Source organism: Phycodurus eques, chromosome 4, assembly GCF_024500275.1.
Source record: "Phycodurus eques isolate BA_2022a chromosome 4, UOR_Pequ_1.1, whole genome shotgun sequence".
In the NCBI taxonomy this organism is placed as follows: domain Eukaryota; kingdom Metazoa; phylum Chordata; class Actinopteri; order Syngnathiformes; family Syngnathidae; genus Phycodurus; species Phycodurus eques.
In genome coordinates, this window is record NC_084528.1 from 8,242,950 (window position 1) to 8,251,525 (window position 8,576).

At 38.8% G+C, this 8,576-nt stretch overlaps 1 long non-coding RNA gene across 1 annotated transcript; it reads right to left on the minus strand.

The window, feature by feature from the left end:
• Positions 1 to 2,025: 2,025 nt before the first annotated feature.
• LOC133402061 (uncharacterized) lies at positions 2,026 to 3,665 on the minus strand. Its single transcript, XR_009768491.1, has 3 exons — positions 3,540 to 3,665; positions 2,867 to 3,006; positions 2,026 to 2,784 (listed from the first exon to the last, which is right to left on the minus strand). It is a non-coding gene; the product is annotated as an uncharacterized LOC133402061 (long non-coding RNA).
• Between the last annotated feature and the right edge of the window lie 4,911 nt (positions 3,666 to 8,576).

The window sequence follows — 8,576 nt, forward strand, 5'->3', positions numbered from 1 at the left end:
TGTCCTTCTTTAACAGGGTGCAGCGCTATTGGCACAAACAACACTTGAATCTAATGTGTCATTGTACCTGGCATATAATGATTTACTTTCCTCATCTTTATTAAAGCTAATGTCCCGTCCTTTGTTGTCTCCGCTTCCTATATTATTGAGTTATCTTTTCACTGTCTCTCCCCTTTGTTTTTTCTGTCACTTTAAAACTTTGTTCTGTCTGACTTACATTTTCAATAAAAATCCATCAGAATCCAACAAATTACTGTGGCAGCTTAAAAACTCCACTGTGGCACAGGAAAACTGTTCCAGCATCAAAGGTATACAGATCCTCCTTTCTGTTTGACCGGACAGCCGAACAGGACCCCCCCCCCCCAAAAACAAACAAACAAACAAACAAATAAAAAATAAACACTTGTTTCTGATCAACAAGCAGAGAAAAACGAGTTTTTTTCTGAAAAGAAACCTGTCGAGGAGAGCAATAACTTTGATGCTAATATTTTTTGCTTTTGTGATAACTCAAACGATAAAACAACTAAAACAAGGCTGAGACAGGGCTTTTGATGGCAAAATAATAAAGGGATATACTGTGCCTTTTCCATGGTGATTTTTTTCTTTGCAGCAGTGACTTCTTTTTTTTTGTAATGAATTTGCAAATGTGGTACATTTCTATGACATCACAGGTAGCTCTATCTTAACCACATTTGTGATGCATTAAATTGTTGTGTCAGTTACGGTAGTGAAGGGGAAATGAAGCAATGAACCACTTGGGTCAATTGTTTTGAAAATGTGTTCATTACTTGAAGCATCAGTTGCAGTGACCTCTCCTGGCGAAAAGAAAGGCTGCAATAGATTTAAAAAATCTTTGACACGCGCGCACACACACACACACACGCACACGCAGTAAGACTGAATATCATGTTCTATTCAAAAAATAAAGATTGATGAATGTGTATGTTGTGTTATTGATGAGAGTTCTGGGAAAAACTTCATAGTTTGGATGTGCTTGTGCAACTACGGCAGGGGGTGATTCTGTAGGATTGGGAACAACGTTTTTTTCTTCTTGAAGTACGTTATTTTCCCAACACTTTTTGGATTGAGCCAGTTTCTTTTTTTCCTCACAACTTCTCTACTTTTGGAAAATACTCACTCACAAGGAACAGATGATGCTGGCATGCATCTAAAATGTTTGGCGAGGTGGAACAGATGTAGGTAAAGGGTTACCCTATGTACAGGTACGTACGCAGTTTGAGTAACAAAAGAAGTCAAGGTTTGTTGTGGAGATCGAAATAAGATCCTAAAATGACAAGACTGATGCACTACTGACTGAGCAAGGCAAATGGCTATGCGATGCACATACTGTACATATATTACAATACAGGTGATTCATTCAGGCCATGAAGGAGCTGCTACGTCTGACGTCATATGTCATGTGATTTGAAGCAATGCATTGTTTCAGAATCATGGTTCAATGGAATTGGAGTTCAGGGTTGGAAGTACATATTGAAGCTTCAGTGTTGACCAACCATCACTATATTATGGTTGGGAAAGACTAGGAAAAAATAAATACAAATTCTCTACATAAATTATCACATATGCATATATTTTTTTGAACGTATTGTGTATGTGTAAATTGTCCCAAAATTTTATGATACAGCAGGTTGTGTAATGTTTTTATGTCACCTTAGGAAAACAGCACGGGCTTAAGCAGACAGATGACGTGTGTGTGCGTCTGTGTCCTGTGGACAAGCGGTGGCCGTGGTTGACTTATTTTTGATTGATTTATTTTCATTCATGTAAATAACTTTGGGCTGCATTCTTTTTTGTATGGAAAGCTCTTAAAAATAAAGTGATCAAGCAACTAGGAAGAGGGCACTGAATATGCTTCTGTAACTTGGACAGTGATGTAAAGAACAGCAGAGATTATATTCATTTTTATTCAGAAATATGAGTTTCTCAACAGTTTTTTTTTTGACTATCTCTCTGGCCTTTGAAAATACTCTTTCACATGGCACAGGAGATGCAGGTGTGCACAAAAACGCAAGAGTGTATAAAGTGGGGTACCACTCGACTGGTGGGGTCATGGGGGGTTTGAGGGATGGGGGCCTCCCTTTTTCTCCCGAGTTCGATGCCCCTGGCTCAGTTAATGCTGCTCCGTAGTGGCTCCCTGAGCTTAACATGAATTTTGGAACTCTGTTCCATCTGGTCTCCACTTTTCCATCCCCAGATGAAGCTGCACTTGTTCAAGTTTGTCAGATGAGATACAGATGAGTAGGCCATTAAACCACTGCAGTAGGAAAACAAAGTATTACAGTTATAAATTGGACTTAAACTAGCTCACCTTAGCGGTGGTCCTGCAACTTCCTTGCTTTGGCCTGGATGCCAGAGAGCATAGGGTGCTGATAAAGCACCTTCTTCACAATCAGGTTAAGTGTGAACAACAACGCAATGCAATATGGTGCCAAAGCTTCAGCTTCCTCAAAACAGGCAACCATATTTTGAGAACCGCTAGTGACAATACATGTCGTCTTGATAGTGGTGCCCCATTCCTCCATCAGATAGGCTTTCACACAAGCTATATTTTCAGCAGTGCGGGATTGGGGGAATGCCCGTACCTCCAACAGCAACGAACCAAGACTAATTTTCCCAAAATGGCATGTTACAGCCAGGTAGGCAACCACGTTTATGGATTGTCCACAGGTAAGAAGAAAGGCTAACGCCAACCACCTTTTCCACTTTAGCCTTAGCCTTCTCCATGGCTGACTCAGACTTGGCTTCCACCACGACTTTCAGAGCCTAAAAGAAAAAAAAATACAGTGCTTAAATGTGAGACGTCCAATAAAATACTCTTTCATTTCATGCATTCACCCATACATACCAGCCTTGTAGGGAGAACATAATTTGGATCTAATTTGGACACAAATGTCCTAAATCCAACATCATCCATAATACGGAAGGACTGCGTATCCTTCACAATCATGGCGATGAGGGCGTCATCTGGCTCTTGTTTTCTGGTGGCTGGTTAAAAGAATACAGAGTGTTCATTATGTCTTTATTGGCACAATAAACAAAAGTAAACATGCACAATTTGTGAAAGTGCAATTGTAATATTGTAATTATTGTCAAGTGGAAAATGAGGGGGACCAGACCCAAAAACAAAGAAGAACTGACAGCAAGAATCAATGAAATTTGGGCTTCCATAACTCCCAGGCAATGCCACAGGCTGATTGCCTCAATGCCACGGCACATCGAGGCCGTTATGAAAGCAAAGGGATTCGCAACCAATTATGGAAGATTAACATATCGTTTTGAAAATACCATATTTAGATTGATTTAATGTAATTAAATGTAATCTTTAATGTAATCCGTAATTGTGCAATGGAAGGCGTGTACTGTTGTGACGGCCGAATCTGTGGTATAATAATGCTCAAAACATATTTTGCACAGTTCTTTGCTGGTATAAAAGTGGACCGCGTATTCAATTGTCAATGCTTTAAGTGCAACACATTGCTGACTGTTAATTTTCACAAACGATCAATTTCACATCTTACCTCTCAAGTTCCCCCGTCTCGCAAAGCATCAGCGTTCTTATTGTTGTCATGCTTGAATCTTTGTTCATCTTTTTATGCCGAAGACGGAAAATTTATAACTACTAGTAAAATAAAAAAGTTGTCAATAAAGTTACCATGAAAAAAAAAACGCTCGGGAAATGCAAATGTTTTTGTACGTTAAAACGTCGACGTAAAACAGCTCCTGAAATTTCAGACGCACCACCATATATTTGGGTCCGGGAAGAAACATGAATCGCTCATTCGTTCCAACCTGTCTTTTTCTTGACCACAAGGCGGCGGTGTTGGCTAATACATTATTACAATACACGTCTCACTTGGATTTGTTTGTCGTTCATAAACAACATGTACATGTAAGTGGTTGACTAAATATTGAAAAAATTAATAGATTTTATTTGACACATTTTCAGCTCAGTTAGTCAGAATGGTAGGTGTGTCTCATATATACTCACCTTGAGAGATTTTTGTCAGGAACAATTATTCCAGCGCTATCTGAAGGAGACAAAGGCCTACTCATTGTTTCTCAGAATATAATTTAATATTAATAAGTGATGGAAGTAAGATCATAATGTTAAAGTTTAACTTCTTTCACCTGCGTTTTGCGGTCCCAATTAACCACTTATTTTCGGGAGCACACCCTCATTTCTATTTCCCATCAAATGACCATCAACCAAGGGTCGATATCGATTTACGCATTACAGCCGACAGCTCTGTCACATTATATTAAACATAAAATCATAGAATATTGTAGAGGGTGTACATACACAATGAAATAATTGAGGACAGGCTTTCAATTAGGGAATAATTAACATTTGGATGACAACAGTAAGATGACACTCATTGTAGTCTCAGTTATTAAACGGTCATTGAACTTAACATAGTAGTCTAAATAGTGAGAAGTGAAACAATTAAAATGGCTACTCATTTTTAGATATGATGAGAATGAGGTATGAGACATAAATAGATTTTTCAGTAAACAATTTGAGGCCAGTGATGTGAAATCAATCTCCTATCAACAAATATAATCCACGAAGAACATGAGGTTCAGTTATATTTAGTTTCAACCAAACAACACTCCACTGACAATGCCTTGCTTGATCCAGCTCGGGAAGCTATAAAGGTGAACGAAAGAAAGATAATTATCAGAGGACAACTCGCTGCAATATGCTAACACAACGAAATAATGATCTGGATATTCCAAGTTGTTATTTTGGGTTTTGAAAACTGTGACGTCTGTAATTTAAGTTAGCCTTTGAATCCCCAGGTAGTTTAACCTTTCCATCCTTTCATTATCATTCAAGCAAGACGCACATTTGGTTGGGCAATTTTTCTTTGTACGGTGGGTTTGCTGCTGCTTCACTGCTTATTATCTTTTTAAAAAAAAAATTATATATATATTTTTTTTATCTCCAGAGACTCCTGTTGGCAAAATTGACGTGTTTAGATTAAAAAAATATGGCAGAGTATATGTTATTCAAATGTATTGTATTCATTCAGCGAGCATGTAGTTCTCAACTGATTCTGGATGTCAGTTCATAGTTTACATTCCATAAATCAGATAACATGCACATTGAACATAGAATGTTTGTTTTTTGTAGACTGCTTGTGGACGACACAGAAAAGTATATCAGCCTATAAATAGACAAAGTTCACCAGACAGTAAGAATGTTATTGCATTTAAGGTATGTGAAAAGTTATTAATCTCATTATGTTGATAGCTGGATCTCTGCACAGACCGAACACAACATTATGACCACATCAACAATATAATGATACCAGCAACAAGAGCTTTATTAGCTAGTCTGCCTTAACAAAGATAATCCATCCATTCATTTTCTGAGCCGCTTCTCCTCAAAAGGGTCGCGGGTGTGCTGGAGCCTATCCCAGCTATCTTCGGGCAGGAGGCGGGGTACACCCTGGACTGGTTGCCAGCCAATCGCAGGGCACATACAAACAAACAACCATACGCACTCACATTCACACCTACAGGCTATTTAGAGTCTTCAATTAACCTACCATGCATGTTTTTGGGATGTGGGAGGAAACCGGAGTGCAAAGAGAAATCCCACACAGGCACGGGGAGGTCATGCAAACTCCACACAGGCGGGGCCGGGGATTGAACCCCGGTCCTCAGAACTGTGAGGCAGACGCTCTAACCAGTCACCCACCGTGTCGCCAACAAAGATAATGGTAATATGTTTTTTCAAGATTGACCCTCTCAGTGAGGTATTTATTTAACAATAGGTTAATTATTGTTGGAGTTTGTTGTAGTGTAGAACTGTACTGAGAGCTGTTCCCATTATTTTTGACTATCAAACAGAATATTAGATACAACTCGCATTTTAATTCTAGCCCACAGCAAACTACAACCTCATAGTAAGCATATTGTTGAATTCATACCTCTCTTACAGTGTATTTAAAAACTGAGGATTATTGCCTTTGTAAAGGTATAATATTTGATACATCTCTTGTGTTTATATTGCGCATGTAGTCATAATGTTGTGGTTGGTCAGTGTAGATCAAAGTATGACCTTTTAAAATGAGCCACTTTCACTGATGAATACCAGAAAGCTCTACTACTTTTATTACATTCACTTCTTCAACTTTTTCATTGAAAACTTTATGAAATTTGTTTCTAAAGTTAAAGTGCTTCTGTTTCTATGCAGCCCAAAATCTTTTGCTTCAACTGTCAAGAAATCCAAACCAGTAATCAAGGCATTTTTTTGAAGGAATGAAATGCATAAATGTATCAAAAACAAAATGAAAACATTGCATATGCAGTACATGGGACTTACCTTGGCAAAAAATATAGAACCCAAATAGCATAACATTTGAAGACCTGTCATGAGGTGGAACTTTGTCAGGCTTCCACTCATGTTCAAGGAGGAAAGCCTTCTGCAACATTACCTCATGTCAGACTGATTGATGCCCTACCTTTCCTCAGAAGAGTAATTGCCTTATATAGGTGGGCGGGTCTACGTGACACACTGAAAACTTGACAGAATGTGAGGAACTTCAGTTCATTTACCATTTCTCCACTGACATTTGGCAAGCTTGATAAGGAAAGAGTTAACTGATACTGTCTACTTGTTTAGTGCAGAACATTTTACAGTTGTGTGACTTAGTTACTGAGGTGCTTGTATTTATTTTTATTTTTAACGAATCCACTCAATTAGATGCCCCATAAGGGTGAAAGAGACTGAAAGATGAATTTCTCTTCTTTTTCTTGAGATGCTCCTAATCTGCTCCTCAACTTCCTCATCTAAGTCCACAGCCTATTAACTTTGTAAACTTTGCTGGAAAACGTTGAGGCACCTCTGACCACAGCCAAGGAAAAAAGGCATCCCAGTCCTGAGAATCATCACAAGGATACAGTTAGTACACATAAACCTGTATATGTGTGACAGAAGTGCCAGGATTTCAAGCAGCTCCCATAAGCCCCTGAGATGCTATTTCATGTTCACATTTTAATCTACATTTTCACATTCATAGTGGACAACTGGTTCAATTGAAATAAATGTTCAAATGCATTTGGGATCCATCCATCCATCCATTCTCAACACCGCTTATCCTGTTCAGGGTCGCGGGGAGCTGGAGCCTATCCCAGCTGACTTCAGGTAAAAGGCGGACTAAACCCTGAATTGGTCGCCAGTCACACATTTTGGATACAGTGCTTTATAAGTGCATGTTTGTCGCAGTTTGTCTTTAACTGTGCACACTGAGGAGTTTGTGAAACTCAAACAGCTGTCAGCCATTGCATCGCACAAGACCTCGGCATACCTCATGCATGTGCTTTGCTTTTTCTTTGGCTTTGTGACACTTATTCTTTAAGAAGGACTAAAATCAACACGGGGGTGTCAAGGCAAGAAGAATGTGAGAAGAGAAGACCAAAAAATATATAAATATTTGTCACAATAGTGTCCCAATACCTATGTCCCTGTGTGCAGGCACCCGCACAGAAATGTTTGGGGGCAGGTGCTCAAGCTAAAAAAAGGGCACATCTCGCCCAAATTATTCATACAATTAAGAAAAGAAAAAAAACATTCGTATATGGATTACGTATTATGCATTGATTTCTGTTAATACAATCAACACAGCAAAACACAATACAATCATTAGAATAAGAAACTGTCATTTGAATGACAAACTTTCTCGTTACAATGAGGAACATCTACCTGTAAGTGCTATCTTATTTACCTGCTAGCGGTAGCTTCCTGCATTCGGGTAGCCGTACAGTAGCTTATTTACAACTTGCTTCTAGCGCATGTCAGCTGAGAGAATGGGAACAGAAGAGGACTTGCTCTCTTTCCTCAAAACAAGGAATATACCTGATAGTGTCATCGACCAACTAAAAGAAGATAAGGTGAGTATAAAGGTAAACTTTCTTCACACGAATATAGCAGTATAGCTGAGCCATATTTGCTCATGTGTGTGTGTGTGTGTGTGTGTGTGTAAATAAGCTACCACACAGGTAGACAGACAGGTAGACGTTTCTCATTGCAACGAGAAAGTTTCTCATTCGAACGAGAAAGCTTCTGAACTTTCTCCCATTTTCCCTTCGAATGAAAACAATCTGTCCGTCTAAAGTGGAATACACTCATAGCCTACTGATAATTGGGCCTTATTTGACCCATATCCCTCATTTTGATCAACATCAGGAATGAATGTCTCTAAATTAGATTATCCAAACAAACTATCCTGTGGTGTTTTGTGTGTTAAGTTTATTTTCCTCCACTATTTGCTATGAAAGTGATTTTGTTTTACCACTGTACGTGTGGTCAACACCAAGTTCTGCCAATCCCTGAACTTCATGATTATGACACAAAACAGAACAATAGCCAATTAGTAAGAGACCTGAAGTTTGCGCTTTTGCCGGACACAAATAATGCAAATGGTAGTGTTAAGTGTTTGTAAAGTGTATCGAACCTCCCAAGTCATATTCTCAATAAAAATGGTAAGGAGAAGAATTTGCAACTGCAATGTAGTAACCAGCTAAAACACTACTTGTACCGTTTACAC